This window comes from Haliotis rufescens, unplaced genomic scaffold (genome assembly GCF_023055435.1).
Source record: "Haliotis rufescens isolate VD_foot unplaced genomic scaffold, xgHalRufe1.0.p SCAF_55, whole genome shotgun sequence".
NCBI lineage: Eukaryota > Metazoa > Mollusca > Gastropoda > Lepetellida > Haliotidae > Haliotis > Haliotis rufescens.
The window spans coordinates 2,847,501-2,875,491 of record NW_025964279.1 but is presented as its reverse complement, the minus strand read 5'-3'; the positions used below and the strand labels follow the sequence as shown (position 1 = coordinate 2,875,491).

Below are 27,991 nucleotides of genomic sequence, written 5' to 3'. Positions count from 1 at the left end.
TTAATGTTACGGTTGGACTTCAGGTTAGGGTTAGGGGTAGGGGTAGGGGTTAGGATAGGGTAAAGGTATGGGATAAGGATAGAGTTAATGTTAAGGGTTTGGAGGGGTGGTTAGCATTCCGATAACTTTTTGTGCCATTGACTACTTTCGTACATTCACATTGGGTATTGATAGTTTTCTTTGGGTATTCAATAAAGTGTTACTCTCTTGCCTCCAGTATTTTGTGTATTTGTAACCAGTGAGTCTATCTTTGTTTCAGATACATATACATGCATCTGATTCACGTCTACCTGTATCTGTTCGTGTGCTGCCTCAAGACTGTCACACGGCGCATAAAGTCACATCAGCAATATCCTCGAGCAGTTACAATAGACGAGACGTAGCGCTGTGTGCATTATTCACTGCAGTAAAGTTCATGTGTGTGGTGACTTTATTCAACCGGTGAATTCAGACCTGCAAGCGAGCAAGACGAACAGTCAATATTGAGCCGATGAAGGTAACTGTCGAGGTTCTCGCCGCCGCGTGGAGTTAAGGAGGTTGAAGGGGTTTGGGAAGTGTTAGAGTTTGACGCGGAAATAAAAGCGCTGCAGCTTAAACACCTACTTATACAGTACTGAGATCCTAACAGGCGTCGCTGTCGTCAGTTGAACCCCCATTAACTAAATACTCATAGCACAAATCCTTTTCACTCGAAATCAATAAAATCTGGCACAACCAGCTTGATAAATCAGGAGCGGTGGGATAGCCCAGTGATTAAAGTGTTTGCTTGTCATGCCAAACAACCGGGTTCGATTCCCCGTATGGGTTCAAACTGGGCCCATTTATGATGTTCCCGCTGTGATATTGATCAATATTGCAAAAAGCGGCGCAAAACTATACTCACTCAATGCTAAATTAAAATTCAACTGCAACAGGAACAAGTTCAATCATTCCTGTCAACTATCATCATGTTGTGTAACCCCCGTAACACCCCTCAGCCCCCCGCCCCCTCAGCCCCACCCTTTAAACTTACCCTAATCCTAAACCTTCATACACGATTCTGTAATTCCATTTGTCAGGGGGTATTTGTATTATTTTCCAGGCAGATGTTACACGAGGACATTTTACCGTTTCGTGTATTCTGAAAACGCTAATTCCGGGACCGCGAGTGAGTGAATGAGTGGGTAATATCGGTTTAACGCCGCCTCGAATATACACCACTCAAAAGAAGTTAAGGACCAACAGATTTTTTCATATTACTATACAGTAAACTACGGTTATAACGAACTCAAAGGGACTACTAATTTTAGTTCGTTATAACCGTAATTCGTTATAAGCATATATACAGTATAACTACAGCAAGTAGTCGGGACTAAAAAGTTAGTTCGTTATATCCGTTAGTTCGTTATAAGCGTGTTCGTTATAACCGTAGTTTACTATAGTTATTCTGTCATTCTCGATTATCTACCGAAACGGATCCCATTGGGCGTGAAAGGCAAAACAGCGTTAAAATTATATGAATGGATCACTAAAACATAAGTGATGACACCAGGTGTTCGCGAAAAGGGTAAGCATGTGGTTTTCTACCGGTACCAAAGAATTGAGACTGATTGTTTTCTGGTGTTGACGCTTTATATTTAATTGAACTGCTGTTTGACTGAAATCCCCGAGTTTCATCATAAGCTCGGTGGTATTTATCAATTATGCTGAAAGAAGTACAAAAGAAATATCTTGGCCGTGATATTAACCCCCCAGGGGCAGGAGCTACCGGTAGTACAACACATGTTTACCCACTTCACGAACACCCGGTGTACGGTGGCCCATAAGGGACATGGAGTCTGTTTATCCATATTTTGATATTTCACGTACTGCTATCGTAACCTTTTGCAAATTAACACGATTTGTCATACAAATATGTGATAAATCATGTATAAAAACAACTGAAAACATGGAAAATGCACTTTCAAGTAGCTATTGAGTCGCTGAAATATGAAGCGAAAATGTCAAAAACTAAAATGGAAATGTCAAAAACCAAAACGAAAATGTCAAAAACAAAAGCGAAAATGTCAAAAACTAAAATGAAAATACAGAAAACTAATTTCCACCGCGGTGGAAATAGTTTTCTGTATTTTCATTTTAGTTTTTGACATTTTCGTCTCACTTTTCAGCGGTTCAATATCTTCTTTACACATGATTTATCACATATTTGTAAGACTAAACGTGTTAATTTGCAAAAGGTAACGATAAAAGTAAGTGAAATATTAAAATATGGAAAAACAGACTCCATGTCCCTTATGGGCCACCGTACCGGTGTCACCGCTTTTCATAATTTTCATGAGTATTTTGCCTTTTCGCCCAAAGGAATGTTTCGGCAGACAATCGAGACTGATTCTTCCCTAGCGTTTATTCCTTGACGTTTTAACATTGTAAATACACGTCTGAATGTCAGTTACTCTTATTATCATATCTACACTGAATGCAATCAATTTGCGGACACCGACCTCGGGGTTTGAGTTCCAACACACACGACACGTGTGGCGGATTAATATCGGAACCCAGCTGAGTGTAGGCAGTCGACAAAGGATATTTAGATGTATGCAAATATGAATCGTGTTTGAGTGTAATATAATTCATCAGCAGCCTGTAGTCTATGTCCCGTATCATAGCGGGAAACGTGGCCTCTGCGTTCAATTTGTACAATCGTGCCTCGGAGAATATAACCCACTGACCTGTATTCGATAATGCATTTATTTTCCACTGATCTGGTCATGTGCCGGAATGATAACGCGTTCATTGTCATAATCTCGCATTATTATTTTATAAGATTCTTTTCAGTTTGAAACATTTTCATTAATATTAGGTGCACGGATGGCCCAGTCGTCTAAGGCGCTGCAATTCTCTGTGCAGAGTTGTGTCCCTTGGGCTCGCCAGGAACATATGTTCGTGGGTTCGAGTCCCGGTTCGCCCCGATTATGTTTCTCGGTTTGTCAGCACCATACCTGTGGGTTTCACCAAAGGTGTAAACGTGCGAGACCTGCATTACTTCGGGCTTTCCTCCCACGTGAAGCTGCCACGCGTACTTTTCAAAGCGGCGTTAAACCCAACTCAACCCTTCACCCATTGATATTACTTTTACTTATAACCTATGTCTTTGTAAAGTTATTTATGTTACTAAAAAATGTTTAAATCAATAAGTAAAATATTAAACAAAAAATAAAACATTTTTATGTTACGTAAATTGATATGAATGTGAATTTCCAGCACATGCGGATATGTGTCCAGTGCATATCGATATTAATTTTAATATCTTTAAATCAGAAAATATTGAAAACTATTAAACTTAGCCTCTACATTCAAACTTAGAACTTAATGTTTGCACTTAAGCAGCTTAATCAGCCGCAATACATTTCCTTCATCAATAAACTATCAATGATGTTTCTACACAAATGTATGAGATGTATCAGTGATGAGAAATTTGGATTTCCGCTTTAAAAACAACAACTTCAATGCACATTTGTTATACGAATCCGAACGGCAATTAAATGAATGCACAGTTTCGATGAAACCAGGCCAGTGCCATATGAACACATCCGTCCGATTATTGCTCCTGTCTGAAAGCCTGGCCGGTCCTCGACCACAAACAGAGACAATATGTCTGCATATTGGCAAATAAATCGGCCCAGTGTTATATTAAAATCTGGCCTTGATGCTGGACAAAAAGCCATTCGGTCCCCTTGACCTGTGTCGGCGATTTAATACATTCCTAATTCCTCGTGAGGGAACTCATCGCATTCTAGTCAATCTTATCATATCCTCATTGACGTGTGCATATGCTTAAGTCATCCACAGAGAGTTCATACTGGTTGAAGTTTTAAAGTGTTCCAAAAACGATGTCTCGTATTTGCCAGATCTGATGGCGGAGCAGGTCGCCTACAGTCGCCCAGTGGAATTAATCGTGAGTTTGTTCACGTGACTCTAGGAAATGATAGGTAATAGATATCCCTGACTCGGCTCGGTCCGCAGAGAAAGAAATGTAATTAACGGTACAGCTGCTTGGCTGGATCAGCCTCCTAATGGAATACACTGGATCTGACTCGCTTTCTTGTATAATGGTTTGTCATTAATGATTAAATTTGTCTTAAAGCAACACAGAAGTGTAAAAACAGTTGAAATAACAATGAAAAAAGAATTGAACTGAAACTGGTGAATCTGCTTCTCTTTCCATATAATTTTTGAATTAATTTTGAAGTTTACACGATCTACGGCTTTTCCATTGGACGAGAGGTCGGTCACATGACCGCGAAATTGACGTTCATAAATGTAGGAACGACACAATTTGACGTTCATACGTTTTTCACGAGACTGTGTTCTTGAAATGACGTAAACACTGACGGACTACTTCCACATTCCTGGGAATTCCCTAGCACGAAAACATACATAAGCGTTCTTTCTGATCCTATAGAACCTTTATTCTTGGTCTCAGCGTTTCAGTATACATTGATAAATGTCAGAGAGCGTGACTGCATGATTGTTGAACAAACGAAGAAATGCACATCTAAACTATCGTAGTATCGACTCAATCCGTGCCTAGGCTGACATTGACCGTCTCCAGCAATCTATGAATTTACCTTAGTGTCTGTTTGACGCATCTTAATTCACCTTTCAATGATCGGCCAGTTGATCAATGATGACGTTCATGCAGTTTGGCCCTCACTCTATGAAGGTTCATACTCCAATGAACTCACACAAAGTGAAGGTCAATTCTTAAGTAAAAGCGTCCCCGTGGTGGGTGAGAGCATAAGAGAGCGGTTAAAAAAGTTGGGAGTGGGGGTTAATATGTCTGCATCTTTTCATCCGGAAAAAGGCAACCTCTCAGGGTGATTTTAACTCAAGTAATAATAAAAAACTCAAATCGTCATGGTTTTACTCTTAGACAGAAAAGCACCTCTATTTTTAGTAGAATGAAACGACGAGAGAGATCGTGCCAGTTCACAAACCTTTTTGGTGTTGCACACATTCCGTGCTTCGTCATCGGAAGATGGTGCCATGGGGAATGGTGCCATGATTTCTGTGATTTCATACTGACAAGCAGTCACCCAAATCCCTGAGCCCGACCACCAGGCATAGGCTTCTTGGGATCAGTTTCAACCCTGAATTCCCTGAATCCCCACGCGTCCAGAGCTTGTGCCAGACAAGTGGTTTTCTCCATGACTGAAGTGTGAGTGATCACAACCATTTCTTTTCCACTTGTCTCGGACAAGAAGACTAGCACCTGTGCCAAACTATGGGACTAGTTGAGTGCCGAACTAAAGGACTAGCACCTGTGCCGAACTATAGGACTCGTTGAGTGCCGAACTAGAGGACTAACACCTGTGCTGAAATATAGGACTCGTTGAGTGCCGAACTAGAGGACAAGCACATGTGCCGAACTATAGGACGAGTTGAGAGCCGAACTTGAGGACTAGAATCTGTGCTGAAATATAGGACTAGTTGAGTGCCGAACTAGAGGACAAGCACATGTGCCGAACTATAGGACTCGTTGAGTGCCGAACTAGAGGACTAGCATCTGTGCCGAACTATAGGACAAGTTGAGTACCGAACTAGAGGACAAGCACCTGTGTCAGACTAGTTGCCATGCTGAAGTACGGGACCAGTTTTACCTTGGTGAAGCCTTCATTGCTTCTTAACAATACGGGAACACAAATGGCCGAGTCGACTGAGGCATCGCAATTAGTTGCGTCCCTTAAGCGTGCCAGAAATCTATGATCGTATGTTCGAATCTTGGTTCGCCTTGATACTGTTTCTCGGTTTGTCAGCACCATAACCGAGCTCGTGGTTAACCCTTATACTTGCATCAAGCTGACACGCCGTGATAACAGAAATACTGTTCAATCGCGGCGTCATACCAAAACACTCACTGATAAAAACACAAGAAACAATACGGGGCGGTGGGATAGCCCCGTGGTTAAAGCGTTCACTCGTCACGCCGAAGACCCGGGTTCGAATCCCCACATGGGTACAATTGTGACGCCCATTTCTGGTATCCCCCCGCCGTGATATTGCCGGAATATTGCTCAAAAGCGGCGTTAAACCATATCCTCTCACTGTTAACAACACCACATAATCACCCTACCTAACACATAAGGCTGAACAACAAATGTCCACTAACAGAACATCATTATTATAACAACCCAATAAACTGTTCAATACCAGTAATTATCCACGGCAATACCAATACAATCATAATCACACAAGTTATCGTTATTAAAAACACAATGAATCCATCCATCATCATCAACTAATTGAGGGATGGGTATTGAGCTAAAGGCGTGGAGGATATTTGCAAGATGAATGCTTTGTCAGTCATAATACAAGTATCATTGAAAACATACATGCTTGTAACGAGACCATTGATTCTCCTGATTATCTCCCTTCCTTCCGCTGACAGTCCCGCTCAATACTGAATTCACGACACCCAGCGAGCTTGCGCATGATGGCAGTCGAGAGACCGAAGCATAATCATTATTGCTGTAGCTAAGCACGACACCAGATCTATACCGTACTGCATTCGCTTTAATGAATCTGTTCTGCTATCGTCCAAAGGTGATTTAGACTATTCATCAATTACTGTTCCGTATTTAACGTTTGGCAACTTAAATCCCCCATTCGCTTGACTTTGGCAATAAATCACGTTATTTAAATGTGAATTATTCCTTCACAGATAATTATACCTGCAAACGTACTTGTTCCAGAATGGACATGTCTGGAATTCTGTGAAACATGGTAAATATAAACCACGGACGTCAATATGTATCACACACCACGTACGTCAACATGCATTATACACCACGTGCGTCAATATGATTACACACCACGTACAGCGTCCATTATACACCACGTTTTGTTTGTTTGTTGTTTAACGCCGTACTCAGCAATATCCCAGCTATATGACGGCGGTCTGTAAATAATCGAGTCTGGACCAGACAATACAGTGATTGCATCATGAGCATCGATCCACGCAATTGGGATACGATGACATGCATCAACCAAGTCAGAGAGCCTGACCACCCGATCCCGTTGGTCGCCCCTACGACAAGCATAGTCGCCTTTTACGGCAAGCATGGGTTGCTGAAGATCTATTCTACCCCGGATATTCACGGGTCTTTTCACCACGTACGTCAATATGTATCATATACCACGCACGTCAATATGTATATATACCACGTACGTCAATATGTATATATATATATACCACGTACGTCAACATGTATAACACAAGGTACATTTACCATGGAAGTACTTGCTGAAGGATATACAAGGGAAAATGTGTTTGGCACGAAATATGGGATGTGCTTGGATGATGAGACGATAATTCAGATGGGAATCAATACAGTGGAGTCTGTCTAGACCGGACGTATGAGGGACCATCAATATTCATCCGTGACAAGGAGTGCTATGGAAAACAACTTCTTTATTATGCATCCCTACTTTTTGCCTCTTCATCGGGTGAATTGATGAAAGTTCGAGAAGTAGCACAGGATCGTTGTGAATGTACAATACAGAAGTTGTTATCCATAATACTCCTTGTCATGTTACCTCCACCTTCGGACCGCCACCGTGGTCTAGTGGTAGAGCGTCCGCCCGGAGAGCGGAAGGTCCGGGGTTCGATCCCCGGCCGCGTCATACCAAAAGACGTTAAAAGTTGGTACTTGTTGTTACCCTGTCTGGCGCTCGGCATTAAGGGGCTAAAACAAGAACTGGTCGGCTCGGAGTCAGTATACTGTGTCTGAGTGGGGATTTCATGTTAAACTGTGGCATGGTATCTCAGTGAGCTAGCACTATAAATCGGCATCAGTCCGGACTAGTACAAGCAGCCACACAAACACACACACACGTACATGCACGTCGCTATATAAGTGCAATAATCTTGGACGCGACGTCAAACCCCATTTCACCCCACCTCACCTATAAAAACTCTACTATTAATCCGGTTTATACAGAGATCCGGTTTAGCGATGGTGTTATGGTTTAAGGGCGAGGTCGGTCAACGGAGATCGAAAGAGCAAAATTCAAGATCAATGAAAAGCGGAAAATAAACATAAAGAGTGAGTGAGTATGGTTTTACGCCGCTTTTACCAATATTCCAGCAATATCACGGCGGGGGACACGAGAATTGGGCTTCACATATCGTACCCATGTCGGGAATCGAACCCGGGTCTTCGGCGTGACGAGCGAACGCTTTAACCACTAGGCCACCTGACCGCCCAACATAAAGAGAGGATGTTAAAAAGAGAACGTATTTGTACATGCCAAATTAGATCATATTTAAATGATATCACATTTTCCAGATGCAGAGACAAAACCTAATACATCTGGAGCCATAAATGATGCTGGCCCCGGGAACTGTAGCAAATGACTATTTCAAGTTTAACACTTCTGAGACTTGTAATTATATTAACATCCCCTGAGCAACGAATTTGATAATGTTCCAGTTTTAGGAATACCCACACTGCATTGACCTCATTGAGACGAGACCTCCTTATCAATGATACTCATCGAGTCATTTCAAGCCGAAGTCGTGTCAAAATGACCTCTTCACGCCTTCTTCGAAGGCGAATTTGACCAAACTGGTTTTTTTCGATTTCCAATACCTTCTTGGTTCAAAAGTACGAACACCGATCCATATTAATGAGAAAAGGACTCATAAAACAATAATGTTTTGGAGATATACTGATGCCTTGGATAATGGAGGTCGACCTTGCACGTGCTACAAGATATAATGATGCCTTCTTTGGATGGTGGAGGTCGACAGAGGCAACAAGCGAGCTATAGTGTTGTTTGACATCACCAAAAATCAGAATTGGCGTTGGAAGTGCAGGTGAACAGTGTCAGATCTTGGAAAAATATCAGAAATATTCTTTGACCTTGTCCATTAAAGAGAAGCGTAACAACTTTAGAGGCAATACTACTTCATATACGCCCGAGACAACGCCCTGGAGCCCCTTGAAGATCCGGGGTTCAGCAACCCTGCTGGTCATAAGAGGCGACTATGCTTGTCGTAAGGGGCGACTAACGGGATCGGGTGGTCAGACTCGCTGACTTGGTTGATGCATGTCATCGTATCCCAATTGCGTAGATCGATGCTCATGATGCAATCACTGTATTTTCTAGTCCAGACTCGATTATTTACAGACTGCCGTCGTATAGCTGGAATATTGCTGAGTGCGGCGTTAAACAACAAACAAACAAATACACTACTCATCAGAAGTATCTGGCTCGAATATCAACAGGGCATAAACACCAAAGTGTATGCAAATGGATCGCTAAAAATCAGTTATGATAAGGGTTTGCATTGAAAGTCCAAGTGCCAGTGAGTGAGGAGGTGTGAAAACTCCACATGAAGGGCATAACATTGGATAGCATCGTACATGATGTTGACAAGCGATGTCAACGTCATGAGACTCGCAGACACTTCACTACGGAGTCCGTATCCTGTTGTCAGCGTCGTCCCCCCCCCCCCCCCCCCCCCTCTAGTTTTGTCAGCACCATACCCGTGCTCGTGGGTTTCACCGAAGTGGTAAACGTCTGAGACCTGCATCACTTCGGGCTTTCCTCCCACATATGCCAACACGCCGTGATATAACTGGAATACTGTAAAAGGCGGCGTTAAACCTATCTCACTCACTCTTTGTGAAGAAAGTTACATGTTTTCAAGCATCTGTATAAACTGCATAGCAAGACATCTAAGATCACATTTTTTCTATCTAGCGCTGTTAAATTGGAAATAGAAACAAATGGGTTCGTTTGTGGCTGTGACAGCGAGGTTCGGCTCACACACACAGCTCGGCTCGTCGACACATTTGAAGTGGAATTGATAAATAATTTACCTCTGCAGATAAACAAGGGATGGTTGTGGAAATGAGATGTGACTAGTGGACGAATGCGGGATGATGAAACTGTGTTACATGTCTATCTGATGGGGATGACTCAGTGGGTCTCTACGTATTTACACTCGCGGTGTTAGCTGATGGCCAGGTTGTACTGAATGGGACTGAGAATTACTTTCCATGTGACATGCATTTTCTCTTTTGTTTTTAAGTGCCGGAGTTGATTCCTTTGAGGGATTTGTTCAATCGTTGGTGAATGTGTTGTCGCCCCAGAGCCGAATTATTGCTGTGAGTGAGTCAGTCAGTCAGTCAGCGGGTGGGTGAGTGAGTGAGTGAGTGAGTGAGTGAGTGAGTGAGTGAGTGAGTGAGTCAGTCAGTCAGTCAGTCAGTCAGTCAGTCAGTCAGTCAGTCAGTCAGTCAGTCAGTCAGTCAGTCTGTCAGTGAGCGGGTGGGTGGATGAGTGAGTGAGTGAGTGAGTGAGCCAGTGAGTGAGTGAGTGAGTGAGTCAGCTTTTCAGTCAGTCAGTCAGCGATGGGGTGGTCGAGTAAGTGAGTGAGTGAGTGAGTGAGCCAGTCAGTCAGTCAGCGGGTGGTTGGATCAGTCAGTCAGTCAGTCAGTCAGTCAGTCAGTCAGCGATGGGGTGGTCGAGTAAGTGAGTGAGTGAGTGAGTGAGTCAGCTGTTCAGTCAGTCAGTCAGCGATGGGGTGGTCGAGTAAGTGAATGAGTGAGTGAGTGAGTCAGCTGTTCAGTCAGTCAGCGATGGGGTGGTCGAGTAAGTGAGTGAGTGAGCCAGTCAGTCAGTCAGTCAGTCAGCGGGTGGTTGGATCAGTCAGTCAGTCAGTCAGCGATGGGGTGGTCGAGTAAGTGAGTGAGTGAGTGAGTGAGTCAGCTGTTCAGTCAGCGATGGGGTGGTCGAGTAAGTGAGTGAGTGAGTGAGTGAGTCAGCTGTTCAGTCAGTCAGTCAGCGATGGGGTGGTCGAGTAAGTGAGTGAGTGAGTGAGTGAGTCAGCTGTTCAGTCAGTCAGTCAGCGATGGGGTGGTCGAGTAAGTGAGTGAGTGAGCCAGTGAGTGAGTGAGTGAGTGAGTGAGTGAGCCAGTCAGTCAGTCAGTCAGTCAGTCAGCGGGTGGGTGGGTGGATGAGTGAGTGTATGAGTTAGTGAGTGAGTGAATGAGTAGGAAAGTGGGTTGGTGTAAGAGTGAGTGAGTGAGTGCGATCGTGCGTGAGTGAATCATGTGTGAACTCAAACATGGGCCTTCGGTGTGACGTGCCCCGCCATAATACTAAATTGAACAGCCGGCCATCACCGTATTGCTCCCCACGAAATAACACATATAAAAATCAAATACCCGATAAAATACTCTTCTCCGTAAGTCTTTTCTTCTCGGATGGATGCTTGTCGACTGTATAAGTATCGGTTGCTTACAAAGTGTGACGACGCTGATCAAAGTAATCGATGCCAATCCTATCAACCACTTTGTCCCCACTGAAGGATGCAGAGGCCCTCGTGATACAGCTCATGATGATCCCTGGGCCTTAAAACATCATTCACTCACTGCGAGGCCTCGTTCTGCCAGAAACCTCGTGATTCAATTGAATTGTTTGATAAGCATTGCAAGGAGTGAGTGAGTGAGTGAGTTGGGTTTAACGCCGCTTTTAACAGTATTACAGTTATATCACGGCGTGTCAGCTTCATGTGGGAGGTAAGCCCGAAGTGATGCAGGTCTCGGACGTTTACCACTTCGATGAAACCCACGAGCACGGGTATGGTGCTGACAAACCACCTAGAAACATAAACATTACAGGCAGCAAAGAGACGTCATTGACGGACCCAGATTCAACACAGACGGTGAACTTCCTGTTAAACCGGATATCTAGATGGCGCCATTGTACTTGAGCGGTCGTACGTATGTAACCGGATGTTTCTTTCATTGCAGTTGTTTGTGTACCGAGCGTTTGATCTCCGGACGCGTCATTCAATGAGACGTTTAGAGATGGTACTTGTTGTTACCCTTCCTGGCGCTCGGCATTAAGGGGCCAAAACAAGGACTTGTCGGCTCGGAGTCAGTAAACTGTGTCCGAATTGGGTATGTAGGTGGGCTAGCACTAAAGATCCGACATTAGTTGATACTAGTATAAACACACACACACACACACACACACACACACACACACACACACACACACACACACACACACACACACACACACACACACACACACACACACACACACACACACACACACATACACACACACACACATGCATCCATGCATGCTCTGAAAGTGCAATAATATTGTACGCGACGTAAAACCGCATTCCACCTCAACTCAAAAAAAATACCTCCCTACACCTCACCACACTTCACCACATCTCAACTTACAACTCAACTATTTTCAACTCAACTCAACTCAACTCAACTTCCCCTACATAACATGTCAAATAACGCTACACGCCTGAATGTCAATAATACAAACTGGATGATTTACACACCGCCATCACATACCTGGAAAGTGGCGGAGTGTGGCGTTATCAACAAACACAAAAGCATAAGGGCTTTGATATTACATCATAATAAGCTTACGCGTTTGGTGTAACCAAACGCTTCCCAAGCAACGTTTAACATCCGCGCGCTTTACATTTCTTCAGCTTCGTATGAAATCTTTGCCCTAACTGATTGAATGTTCCAATTTTCACCCACATCTGACATACGTCACAGCAACAAGGACATGATATGCTCTTGTTGAAACGTTGTAAAACACAGTGAGTGAGTGAGTTGGGTTTGACGCCGTTTTTAACACTATTCCAGTTATATCACGGCGTGTCAGCTTAATGTGGGAGGAAAGACCGAAGTGATGCAGGTCTCAGACGTTTACCACTTCGGTGTAACCCACGAGCACAGGTATGATGCTGACAAACCTAGGAACATAATCGGGGCGAACCGGGATTCGAACCCACAATCATAGGTTTCTGGCGTGCCCAAGGGACGCAATTCTGTACAGCGAATCGCGGCGCCTTAGATGACTGGGCCACCCGTGCCCCCTTAAAAAACAGTCTTTCGCTTGCAGAAATTCTGCCGGTGCAATTGTTCTGTAAATACGCGTAACTTGAAGCTTACCTTGACGGTAATCAATGGCCTCATTAAGCTGTGTTTACTTAACCGAGACTGTATTCATGCTGGCAATTAGCTCCTAAGGAGTCCTGGTGACAATATTTACAACATCACCAATCAAGCCTTTTCGATGGCATTTACTCCAACGAAGGAAAAGGAGCTTACGAACAATGCATGGAGCTTGAATCGAAAAACTTTACATTGATTGAAAATAGCTACGTGAAACTTACAATATTGTCAGGCTGCAAGAAGCGCAAAGCAGGCAGGCTGATTTCCCAGGAGGCTTAGCGCTGCAGGCTGAGTTGTCGGCGTGGCTGCCAGACATAGTTTCATGTGCAGGGTGGTGGCTGCCAGACATAGTTTCATGTGCAGGGTGGTGGCTGCCAGACATAGTTTCATGTGCAGGGTGGTGGCTGCCAAACATAGTTTCATGTGCAGGGTGGTGGCTGCCAAACATAGTTTCATGTGCAGGGTGGTGGCTGCCAGACATAGTTTCATGTGCAGGGTGGTGGCTGCCAAACATAGTTTCATGTGCAGGGTGGTGGCTGCCAAACATAGTTTCATGTGCAGGGTGGTGGCTGCCAGACATAGTTTCATGTGCAGTGTGGTGGCTGCCAAACATAGTTTCATGTGCAGGGTGGTGGCTGCCAAACATAGTTTCATGTGCAGGGTGGTGGCTGCCAAACATAGTTTCAGGTGCAGGGTGATGGCTGCCAAACATAGTTTCAGGTGCAGGGTGGTGGCTGCCAAACATAGTTTCATGTGCAGGGTGGTGGCTGCCAAACATAGTTTCATGTGCAGGGTGGTGGCTGCCAAACATAGTTTCAGGTGCAGGGTGATGGCTGCCAAACATAGTTTCAGGTGCAGGGTGGTGGCTGCCAAACATAGTTTCATGTGCAGGGTGGTGGCTGCCAAACATAGTTTCATGTGCAGGGTGGTGGCTGCCAAACATAGTTTCATGTGCAGGGTGGTGGCTGCCAAACATAGGTTCATGTGCAGGGTGGTGGCTGCCAAACATAGGTTCATGTGCAGGGTGGTGGCTGCCAAACATAGTTTTATGTGCAGGGTGGTGGCTGCCAAACATAGGTTCATGTGCAGGGTGGTGGCTGCCAAACATAGGTTCCTATGTAACGTGATGGCTGACAAACATAGGTTCCTATGTAACGTGATGGCTGACAAACATAGGTTCCTATGTAACGTGATGGCTGACAAACATAGGTTCCTATGAAACGTGATGGCTGACAAACATAGGTTCCTATGTAACGTGATGGCTGACAAACATAGGTTCCTATGTAACGTGATGGCTGACAAACATAGGTTCCTATGTAACGTGATGGCTGACAAACATAGGTTCATGTGCAGGGTGGTGGCTGACAAACATAGGTTCCTATGTTACGTGATGGCTGACAAACATAGGTTCATCTGCAACTTGATGGCTGACAAACATATGTTCATCTGCAACGTGATGGCTGACAAACATAGGTTCATGTGCAGGGTGGTGGCTGACAAACATAGGTTCATGTGCAGGGTGGTGGCTGACAAACATAGGTTCCTATGTAACGTGATGGCTGACAAACATAGGTTCCTATGTAACGTGATGGCTGACAAACATAGGTTCCTATGTAACGTGATGGCTGACAAACATAGGTTCCTATGCAACGTGATGGCTGCCAAACATCAAGGTTAGCCTGCAGAGCAACGACAGCCAAACAAGGACATTTAGGTTCGCGATAGGCTAATAAACATTGAGGTTCATCCGCAGGATAATGGCTGCAAAATATTGAGGTTCAAACGTCAGGAAAATTGATGCCAAACATGGCGCTTCATCCCTAGAGCGACGGCTGACAAACAGTTAGGTTCATCTGCAGTGCGATATCTGACAACCCCTGAGGTTCACAAGCAGGGCGACCTGGCTGCCGAAAATTGATATTCATCTGTTCAAGTCATTAATCATATTGTACAGACAGGATATTTAATTAGAGCTAACAGAGTGAATGAGTTCAAATTCATTTCCGTAACACTACATCGTGGTAGGTTGATATGGGTGAAAACGAAAAGTGATGCCGACCGTTGACGTTCATGTCACCCAAGGGCGCCGACGGGCTCAAGACCATCAGACTGGATACAGCAGATGGACCTGTCATCACTGAAGTCTTGGTTTCAACCGGTTGCCTCAGATGCAATGCCCGACACGCAGAAGACCCCTGTTCAATACCAAAATGAGGGCACGTGGCTAGAACAATGTAACACGAGGCAGTTAACCAATACACTAGCCATTACATCCTTGAAATATCAACCGTTTTTACAAGCTCCGTGGACGGAGCAAAGGCCTAATCTCTGGACGCTCTGTTGACGTTTTGTCTTCCCACGCAGCGTGGGTGAGTGAGTATGGTTTAACGCCGCTTTTATCAATAATCCAGCAATATCACGGCAGGGGAACACCAGAAATGGGCTTCACACATAGTACCCATGTAGGGAATCGAACCCGGGTCTTCAGCGTGACGAGAGAACGCTTTAACCACAAGGTTACCGACCGCCCTTCCCACGCAGAAGACTGAAGAAGGCTCCATTTATATAGTAATGCATAATTTAGCTAAATAGTTTACCTAATGGAAATAAAATTAAACCATACACACGTATTATGCATTCAGAACACGAGGGAAGAGGAAAATATTCATCTCGGATTTGTTTCTTATTTGTTTAAATGTATAATGAAACAGAGACTGCCTCCAGTCTAACCAGACAGCTGTGGGAAATTTGAAACCACGCACTGTTTGTTATTCAAAGAATAAATGGAATGTTGAAAACCATGTTCAATAAAAACAAGACCTCTGTGAAACCTCTCTTTCTTCAAACAAAAAGCATACATGTCATCGCGACACTAATCCGCATGAAAACTTGGACACCGTCCAAACCAATTCAGACATCTGTATCTGGTAGAGTATGAAGTCATGGCAATCGTGACAGAAAAAAACCTACTGCCATCACTAAGTCAATTTTAGGTGAAAAGTTGGTTGAAAAAAAATATCTTGACACATGTTTTATGACTTTTCGCGTTCAGGCTACATGCGCTTTTTGGACAGGATTTCAACACCTGTCGGACCTTTTGCATGTCAATCATAACCAGTGCAGGTTTTGCACGTGAAAGAAGTGTGCTGCATATGGTCACACTTGTTCAGCCTATTCTCTAAAAGACCGCCTTCGTATCTGGTGGTAGAGCGTCCGCCCGGAGAGTGGACGGTCCGGGGTTCGGTTCCCGGCCGCGTCATAGCAAAAGACGTTACTAGATGGTACTTGTTGTTACCCTGCCTGGTAAGGCGATAAAAGGGAACTAGTGAGTGAGTGAGTGAGGTTTTACGCCGCTTTTAGCAATATTCCAGCAAAATCACGGCGGGGGACACCAGTAATGGGCTTCACACGTTGTACCCATGTCGGGAATCGAACCCGGGTCTTCGGCGTGACGAGCGAACGCTTTAACCACCAGGCAACCTGACCGCCCCTATGTGTGTGAGCAAGACATCGTGTCATTATGTGTGTGAGCAAGACATTACATTACGTTACTAGATGGTACTTGTTGTTACTCTGCCTGGTCGAGGATAAAAGGGCATTAAGGGGATAAAACAATACAAGCAGACACACACACACACGCACGCACGCACGCACGCACACACACATACACACACACACACACATTAAATAGTCGGTCCATTCGGGAAAATAGCAATTGTGTCACCCGTGCACACACACACACAAAACACATGCACACAAAACACACGCACACACACATACAAACACACGTCGCTATATATTGTTCAATAATCTTGGACGCGACGTTAAACCAGCGTTCGTTACACTGGGGACTTCGAGTGCAAAGGCAAGTTTGGTTGACAACGTGTGTGAAGGGGTGTTGAGTGAAATGAACTTGAAGACAAATTATTGAAGGACAAAAAATCATTTCAAGTTCAAATGTAATTTTGCGCTTCAAATCAGAAGTGACAATACGTGTGAATGTCCCGAAGGTCACGTGAGACCCGCCAAGACAGACAACAATCAGTGCCTAGAGGGTGCTGCGGCTGTCAGGTCAAGCCAGGGGAGGGGGAAGCTAGTCTCAGTGTCTCCTGCTTGCGAATAATGCGATCCTTGATCTACCGTAGGGGCCTCCTTATTGGACGTGAAGAGTACGACGGGTCAGAAGTAACCACATATTCAAATGAGATGTGAAACGATGGTACAATATGAATAAACGGGGCTGTGGTTGGATTATTTGAATGGTGGTGAGGCGTTGTTGGTGGTTGGATTGTGGAAAGTAGGTTGTTAGATGTTCATATATGCATTGGAGGTGTGTTGAGCGCATGTGTGTGTATGTGTCATATGTGTGTGTGGTGTCTGTGTATGCGTCATATGTATATGTGTGTGTGTGTGTGTGGGGGGGGGGGGGTTATTGCAGCATCACAACACCAACACGACAAAGGGGTTGAGGAGTGGACTAACATGGAACACACGACGTTCAGCGCGACAACCCGTGATTCTAGGACGTGAACGACTCCACTTCAGCACGCGTGGCACTAAGTGGTCTGTAAAAGCTTATACCGGCAAGTTGAACGTCTAAACATGTTTGAACATGTTTAAATTCTGAACATGTTTAGATAATGGGGATGTTGTGTTTAGATGGTGTTTAGGCTGTTACACGATGGCTCATTTCATTTGTTTAGACCAAAGTGCGTTTAGGTAGAACACATCAAATGTGTATTCAGCTTAGGATTTAACACATTCGTAATCATGTTTAGATCGAAACATAATTATCTTGTCTTTGTTTACATTCTAAACACATTGTTTACAGTGTACAGTAAAGTACGGTTATAACGAACTCAAAGGGACTACTAATTTTAGTTCGTTATAACCGTAGTTCGTTATAAGCAGATATACAGCATAACTAAAGCAAATAGTCGGGACCCAAAAAGTAAGTTCGTTATATCCGTCAGTTCGTTATAAGCGTGTTCGTTATAACCGTAGTTTACTGTATATGTATATGGATCTGGTCGGAATCCTCGCGGAGTGTAGAGGAAAGAGCATATGGACTTTGTATTTCATTAAACGAACCCATTTCTAATTTAGAATCTTATCATATTTCAAAGATTTATTGCGGACGACCAATTTGGATGGTTAAAATGAAGGCATTGCCTGTAGGCTTTTACGCAGTGCTGTTATTAATGGCAACCAGGCTCAACAAATTGTCAGTCCTGGCAAATTCGATTCCAGTTCGTCAATCATCACTTTCATTAGGTTGTCTGCTAACTGAAATGTTATGGTGTTTATACGTCCAGTGTAATTATTACCTCAATTACCCAGAGCCAATGTCTACGGTTCACACAGGGCACAAATTACACTGTCTAGACCTAGACTGTAACTAGGCGGAAGACGACAGACCACAGTTCCCCTTTAAGCGACTGTCAAACTGTTCCAAATTGTACACCTGGGGTCACTGAGTGTCAATCTAACCCTTCATCTCTCATCCTCGATTATCTGGGGAATTATCCCGCCTTTCTATGTTGATAAATATCATGACCCATTCGCCACTTCTGTTTGGGCCTGATTTGCTTGGCAGGACATTAAACATAGACGTCCAGTCATGCTTCTCTCATGAGCGAAAGAAATTCTGTGGAACGTTAGAGATATAGGAGAAATAGAGGTGGTGACATCACTTCCGGTACGAAGCTTTGGTGGAAAGTGGGTCAAGGTATTTATTATGAAAAGGAGATTTAAAATCCCGTATAATGTAAGATGTTCAAGAGTACGCTATCTCACCTCCAGGACCAAGTGTCCCAGAGCGAGTTGCGCCCCTTAAGCGTGCCAGGAAACTGATTGAGGGATCAAATCCCGCTTTGCCCTGACAGTGGGTTTGTCCCATATCTGTTCCCTGTATGAATGTATGTAAGTAAGAGTGTGTAAGAGTAAGTAAGTATGCGTGCGTGCGTGCGTGCGTGCGTGCGTGCGTGCGTGCGTGCGTGCGTATGTATGTATGTATGTATGTATGTATGTATGTATGTATGTATGTATGTTCAAATTAGATTCAAATTATGTGCAAATCAGAACTACGTGTCTTTCCAACATTTAGACCCTAAACACGTTTAGCTGTTAAGCACAATCCTCACCATATTTGGATTCGGCTGGCTTCGTTTTGAGTGTGATTGAGTTGCAGCGAAACAGAAGCAAATGGCGATCCAGGGCTCGATTTAAGGAACTAGATTCAGCTTGCACCAGGTGCATGTTGACACGAAAACCAAGTTGCACAAAACACAACCAGGTTGCACCCTGGTCTCATAAATTTATTAATTTGAAACGGAGGTCGGTCTGCTGCCAGTGTCACATAAATTGATGATGCATTGCTGTAGTACGTAATAGGAACATGTGCACATAATCCTGAAGTACCCACAGTTTGATGACGTCAAGCCCAAGAACGCATGACAAATTACACATAAAACAAGGACTTGTGACGTCGTATGGTAAATAAACTTCAGAGGTACTGAGTGAGTGTTGACGTTTTGTCTTCCCACGCAGTGTGGGTGAGTGAGTATGGTTTTACGCCGCTTTTAGCAATATTCCAGCAATATCACGGCGGGGGACACCAGAGATGGGCTTCACACATCGTACCCATGTCGGGAATCGAACCCGGGTCTTCGGCGTGACGAGCGAACGCTTTAACCACCACTAGGCTACCCGACCGCCCCTCAGAGGTACTGAGTGTGTTCAAAGATCGATATTGTGTGGACAGGTAAGGGTTAGTCCGAGAGAACAATGTTTTTCTTACATGCACTTTGTCTACACGTAACTATTTGGTTGTATGGTTGGTTGTATTTTTTTTAAAACAGGTTTCACTGGTGTATGTTATATGAAGCTGAATCGAGCCCTGCGATCACATATCAAATACCGCCGTTGGAAATGGAAACAGCTGCCACAAGAAATAGGTCGGTCTAATATTTTTGCAGCAATATTGATATTTGTTGCATTCATTCGTTTTGACGAGCACATTTGATGTGGTGCGCTTTTCCATATAGCTTTTTCATTGTGGCCTTTACAGTATTGGAAAACTATATGCTATAAAATTCATGTCAGGTTGTTTGGGTTTGTTATGTTTCAATGGCGGAAGAAAGGTCAGTGTTATTTGCCATCATTTCAATCTTCACATCTTTACGACAAGCATGCACGATGGAATAATTAATTATTTAGCAATCTCGTCGGTGTTCACGGCAATGTAGAAATAAGTTTTTTGTCCTTAAACTAGAAACTCTCACTCACACTCAGACTCGATCACACACTCACTCACTCACAAATCCACTCACTCACTCTCACTTACACTCACTCACTTACTTGCATTCACACACACCCACTCACTCTCAATCACTCAAACACTAACTCACCATGCAACTATCGATGTGGCGCAAGTGTTCACTACTAACTTACGTTGGTGAAATAACTTTAAGAGTGGTGTAAGCCCTGACCTCCCCCACGTCTCCCTGCCAAGGTCACGGTCATCTGTTTTTGTTTGTTTGTTGTCAAGCCCCATTCAACAATATTTTATGACGGCGATATGCAAAAAAAATCGAATTTGCACCAGAAAAACTAGTGTTTGACGTCATAAGCATTTATCCACGCCCCTGGGATGCGATGGCATGCATCAACCAAGTCAGCGAGCCTTACCACTCGATCCCGTTAGTCGCCTTTTACGACAAACATGGGATGCTGGCATGGGGACCCATATGCTAACGCGGAATACATTTAGTATAATAAGTTCACTTTCCGTTGGTGTGGGACCAGGGACCCCACCTTAATGTCTAGGATCCCCAGAACTTGCAAATATATAGACAAAGGTTATAGATGCCTGGGATAATTGCCAGAATGCTTGAGGTCCACGCAGGGTTGTATGTCGGTAGTTGGTGCTTGCATACCGTATTTTCTGTATTAGACGCCCGTTTTACAATACATGCCGGTCTCTTGACGCCGGGTCATAAGCTATGTTAAAAAAATAGAAGGATCTATAATAGAGGCCGGGTCCATCTTTTTTATGAAATTTATTATATCTGTCATATTCATTTATGGCATGGAATGATCGCTCCCTTTCACTGTCTTTGGAAAATGGGTACGTGGTTTAGACTTTGGGATTCCGTTAGGTAATGAATTGCCACTGTGCCCTTACAAGTCAGAAGAGACGCCTGGTCAACGGCTTGTTCGACACTAATAGAGGGCAGGGCGTGCTATAGAGGAAATACGGTACACAGTCTTATGCAAATGCTGTTGGGATAAATCCAAACATGGGTGAAACGGTCATACGAGTTTTAACGTTGTCGTCATACAAGTGGATACAATATACAATAAACTACGGTTATAACGAACACGCTTATAACGAACTAACGGATATAACGAACTAACTTTTTAGTCCCGACAATTTGATGTAGTTTTAATGTATATATGCTTATAACGAATTAGAGTTATAACGAACTAAAATGAGTAGTCCCTTTGAGTTCGTTATAACCGTAGTTTACTGTATACGTCTAGGTACTTGTGTCTAGTGTGCCACCAAATGACAATCCAGTGGTGTCAACGATGTTGAAAACCTAAACAGACAACGGAGGGACGAGAGTACGCTTTCTTCGACCAAGTGAGCTACACCATGATAACATCACAGGGAATGTTATGGATAACAACGTTTTTATTATATATAGATAACGCTTCAGGGCTACTGCCATCTTCCCGAGGCAAGAGAGTTAACTGACTTTAAAAGTCCGCTTTCCACCCTTGCCGAACTAGGCTGGAATTCCTGGGCTCGATCGTAGCGCCACCAGTGGCTATTACGAGTTATGTCCTTTCTATGCCTCTCTTATTGACCAATCAGATTCAACCTCTCGTATCACTTGCATTTGCTTCAAACAAAACGGTGGCGCCCAGTCAAGACGATCTGATTGATAATCAAGATCTATATTGTGATAAAAACGAGTCTTACATCGCGAAGTGCATCAAATCACGTGAGCACCTTGATTAAAAGCATGCATTGAACTGCTTGCCCCGCATGACTCGCATGACAATAATATTTTTTTTATTTATTTAAATGTATTTATTTATTTCATGAAAATCCGTTGTTCTGACCCACATTTCAATGTAAGTGATAACCGAGGACAGGTTGAAATCGGGTACGTGCCATCTATTAGCTGGTCCATTTATCTTTATTACGATAAAACAATACTATTGCCATGGTGATATTACTAACGGCTGCTACAGACGGGAGAGGATGGTTTTCTCTTTCCAGATAACCTTGTGAATGTCGCGTTAGATCGCTGGCCGTGTAGCAGCTGGGTGATCGCTACATGTTTTAAGCCCGGTGATCACATGCACTGCTTTGTCACAGGGGCAGGGGGTATTGTAAATATACCCCACAGGGGTACGAAATGTGCTCCACCTGTCGAGTTGGGGTATTTACCCCCCAATTAAATTTATAAAACATGTTTATATGACGAAATGTACCCAAAGGCCTCAGGATAAAGTTTGCGCTTTGGGTAAAGGTGTGCCTGTTAACCAGACTGAAGAGAGAGGGGTGAATGAATTTTAACGTTGTGTGTATATGTGTGTGTGTGTGCGTGCGTGCGTGCGTGCGCGCGCGCGCGCGTGTGAGCGTGTCTCTTTGTTATAGTTGTATAGAGCTAGCCCACTGCGATACCTTGCCGCAGTTTAACTCAGACCATCTTTTAACGTCTTTTGATATGACGCGGTCGGGGATCGAACCCCGGACCTTCCGCTCTCCGGGCGGACGCTCTACCACTAGACCACGGAGGCGGTTTTCAGACGCATAACACAGGCACCGAGCCAACCAGTCCATGTATCAGCATCATCACCATTTTGTGAGCGCCATTCTAAAACGGATCTGGGGCGGTCGGGTAGCCTAGTGGTTAAAGCGTTCGCTCGTCACGCCGAAAACCCGGGTTCGAATCCCGACATGGGTACGGTGTGTGAAGCCCATTTCTGGTGATATTGCTGGAATATTGCTAAAAGCGGCATAAAACCATACTCACTCACTACTCACTCAGTATAACGTATCTTGGTATGGAGCGACGGGATCGAACCACCGACCTTCCGCTCTGCGGCTAGATGGTCTATCCATAAGACCATGGAGTCAGTCATATATAACCTAAGATAATACGGAACCAATGAAATACACGCCAGGTGCTGCGGACCATGTTATGTATTATATTAGCTGCAAAAACTAATGCAACGAAATATGTCAGACACAGCTGACATTGAAAACTCATCGTGTTTCAACTCATGTTCTTCGGCCTAGGTTCATATTAATGCAAATATTTTTATGATATTTTGAGGGTGACGTGATCAAGGATATTTGTGTTCAGTATTTTGTCTGAATGAGTGAGTGAGCTGCCTTTCACCCCGCTTTACTTCAGTTATATCACGGCGTGTCAGCTTGATGTGGAGTGAGTGAGTGAGTATGGTTTTACGCCGCTTTTAGCAATATTCCAGCAATATCACGGCGGGGGACACCAGAAATGGGCTTCACACATTGTACCCATGTCGGGAATCGAGCCCGGGTTTTCGGCGTGAATAGCGAACGCTTTAACCACAAGGCTACCCGCCTCGTATATTAAAGAACTTGCTGCTATAACAGTATTATAAAGAGGTTGTTATCGTGTCCACTTTGTCGCAGGAATGGTGCTGACAAACATGGAAACATTATCAGTGCAAACTGGGATTCGAACCCACGATCATATATTTCTGTACTAAAAGTGTCACACATCACACGTGACATTGTCCTGGCATCCAATGGAATAATTAATACGTGTTGATAAGTCATCCTCATCCATGACCTTCATGGCGCAGATTTCCAAGGCGTGGGTACTGCTGGCCCATTCTTACGGGGAATCCTGGTGGGGACACAGGGACGAGTGACGAGTGGGGATCTGTCCCCCCCACCAACACATCTGAACAAACCAGAATCCCATATATATATACACGACCTATTTGTTGAAATGGGTCGACCCCAAGATGTCGTGGCCACTAAGGACCTGTTTTGACCGCGTGGCAATAACGTTAAAGTCTCGTGTGACCCTTTCACCCATGTCTGGATTATGTGATTGTGTGACAACGATGTACCTGATTGTTTGACAATTTATGTGATGGTGTGACAATTTATGTGATTGTTCAACAATTTATGTGATTGTGTGACACCAATGTATGTGATTGTGTGACAATTTTTGCGTTTGTATTACACCGATGTATAAGATTGTGTGACAATGTATGTGATTGTATTACACCGATGTATATGATTGTGTGACAATGTATGTGATTGTGTGACACCAATGTATATGATTGTTTGACAATTTATGTGATTGTATGACACCAATTTATGTAATTGTGTGACAATTTATGTAATTGTGTGACAATTTATGTGATTGTATGACACCGATGTATATAATTGTGTGACAATATATGTGATTGTGTGACACCAATGTATGTAATTGTGTGACAATTTATGTGATTGTATGACACCGATGTATATGATTGTGTGACAATATATGTGATCGTATTACACCGATGTATGTGATTGTGTGACAATTTATGTGATTATGTGACACCAATGTATGTAATTGTGTGACAATTTATGTAATTGTGTGACAATTTATGTGATTGTATGACACCAATGGATGTGAGTCTGGGACAACAACCAATGCGAGTGGGAGACCGGCTGTGACATGTATGCAAGCACCTGATCAGGAATGACCCGATACTGCTGGTGGAACACATGTTGCCCGATGAGGCTGCCGGGTTGACAACCATATCTGTCTGACATCTGCAACATCAGCAGCGCCCGTAGTCGACACTTTTATTGAGGACAGAACAATAAATCACCTGTAAAAGCTCAATGATAGACTTTGTCATGAAGTCCAAACTCCATCAACATCACTCATATCGCCACCATCATCATCATCACTAATATCGCCACCATCATCAAAGTCATTTACTCCATCATCATCACTAATATCGCCACCATCATCATCACTAATATCGCCACCATCATCATCACTTACATCGCCCCCATCATCATCACTTACATCGCCACCAGCATCATCACTAATATCGCCACCATCATCATCACTAATATCGCCACCATCATCATCCCTTATATCGCCACCATCATCATCACTTATATCGCCACCATCATCATCACTAATATCGCCACCATCATCATCCCTTATATCGCCACCATCATCATCACTAATATCGCCACCATCGTCATCACTCATATCGCCACCATCATCATCACTAATATCGCCACCATCGTCATCATCACTAATATCGCCACCATCATCATCATCACTAATATCGCCACCATCGTCATCACTCATATCGCCACCATCATCATCACTAATATCGCCACCATCATCATCACTAATATCGCCACCATCGTCATCACTCATATCGCCACCATCATCATCACTAATATCGCCACCATCATCATCACTAATATCGCCACCATCATCATCACTAATATCACCACCATCATCATCACTAATATTTCCATCATCATCATCATCACTAATATCGCTACCATCATCATCACTCATATCGCCACCATCATCATCACTAATATCACCACCAACGTCATCACTAATATCACCACCATCATCATCACTAACATCGCCACCAACATCATCACTAATATCGCCACCATCATCATCACTAACATCGCCACCAACATCATCACTAATATCGCCACCATCATCATCACTAATATCACCACCATCATCATCACTAACATCGCCACCAACATCATCACTAATATCGCCACCATCATCATCACTAATATCGCCACCATCATCATCACTAATATCGCCACCATCATCATCACTAATATCGCCACCATCATCATCATCTACATCGCCACCATCGTCTTCACTAATATCGCCACCATCATCATCACTAATATCACAACCAACGTCATCACTAATATCACCACCATCATCATCACTAACATCGCCACCAACATCATCACTAATATCGCCACCATCATCATCACTAACATCGCCACCAACATCATCACTAATATCGCCACCATCATCATCACTAATATCACCACCACCATCATCATCACTAACATCGCCACCAACATCATCACTAATATCGCTACCATCATCATCACCTACATCGCCACCATCATCATCACTAATATCGCCACCATCATCATCACTAACATCGCCACCATCATCATCACTAATATCGCCACCATCATCATCACTAACATCGCCACCAACGTCATCACTAATATCGCCACCATCATCATCACTAATATCACAACCAACGTCATCACTAATATCATCACCATCATCATCACTAACATCGCCACCAACGTCATCACTAATACCGCCACCAACATCATCACTAATATCACCATCAACGTCATCACTTCTATTGCCACCATCATCATCACTAGTATTGCCACCATCATCATCACTTATATCGCCACCATCATCATCACTAATATTGCCACCATCATCATCACTAATATCGCCACCATCATCTCACTAATATCGCCACCATCATCATCACTAATATTGCCATCATCATCATCACTAATATCACAACCAACGTCATCACTAATATCATCACCATCATCATCACTAACATCGCCACCAACGTCATCACTAATACCGCCACCAACATCATCACTAATATCACCATCAACGTCATCACTTCTATTGCCACCATCATCATCACTAGTATTGCCACCATCATCATCACTTATATCGCCACCATCATCATCACTAATATTGCCACCATCATCATCACTAATATCGCCACCATCATCTCACTAATATCGCCACCATCATCATCACTAATATTGCCATCATCATCATCACTAATATCACAACCAACGTCATCACTAATATCATCACCATCATCATCACTAACATCGCCACCAACGTCATCACTAATACCGCCACCAACATCATCACTAATATCACCATCAACGTCATCACTTCTATTGCCACCATCATCATCACTAGTATTGCCACCATCATCATCACTTATATCGCCACCATCATCATCACTAATATTGCCACCATCATCATCACTAATATCGCCACCATCATCTCACTAATATCGCCACCATCATCATCACTAATATTGCCATCATCATCATCACTAATATCGCCACCATCATCTCACTAATATCGCCACCATCATCATCACTAATATTGCCATCATCATCATCACTAATATCGCCACCATCATCTCACTAATATCGCCACCATCATCATCACTTATATCGCCAGCATCGTCATCACCTACATCGCCACCTTCGTGATCCCTAATATCGCCATCAACGTCATCACTAATATCACCTACATCATCATTACTAACTAATATCGCCACCATCGTCATCACCTACATCGCCACCATCGTCATCACCTACATCGCCACCATCGTCATCACTGATATCGCAACAATCATCATCACTTATATCGCCACAACCATCATCAGCGGGGGAGTGTGTGTGTGTGTGTGTGTGTGTTGGGGGGGGGGGGTGAAGTTAAGATGGGGGCTTGTTCATGTAAAGTGATACAGCGAAAGGGAGGTCGCGAAAACTTAACAGAAATATTCGGGCATGAAAAAATGACAGTTCTATTGTTTTTTTAAATAATTTGGTTATAAATTTGAACAATATTTAGGGATGATACTCCACAAACTCCATCATCACTTACATCGCCACCATCATCATCACATGATACAGTCCTAAGACCAATCACCTCCTCTCCATCCCCAACACCCCCACCCCTCCCCCCACACACACAAACACACATACCACACGCCACACCTAAAGAATTACTAGTCCCTAAAATACCCAGCGACATCATCCACACAACCATATTATCGACTCCATCCGGGGGCACGGGTGGCCCCAGCCGTCTTCGGGGCCGCGATTCGCTGTGCAGAGTTGCGTCCCTTGGGCCCGC

At 43.8% G+C, this 27,991-nt stretch overlaps 1 protein-coding gene across 1 annotated transcript in view; it reads right to left on the bottom strand.

Moving 5' to 3' along the window:
* The window catches only part of LOC124116371, a 173,231-nt gene that overhangs the window by 125,118 nt on the left and 20,122 nt on the right, over positions 1 to 27,991 (bottom strand). The gene's annotated exons all lie outside the window — the stretch shown is intronic.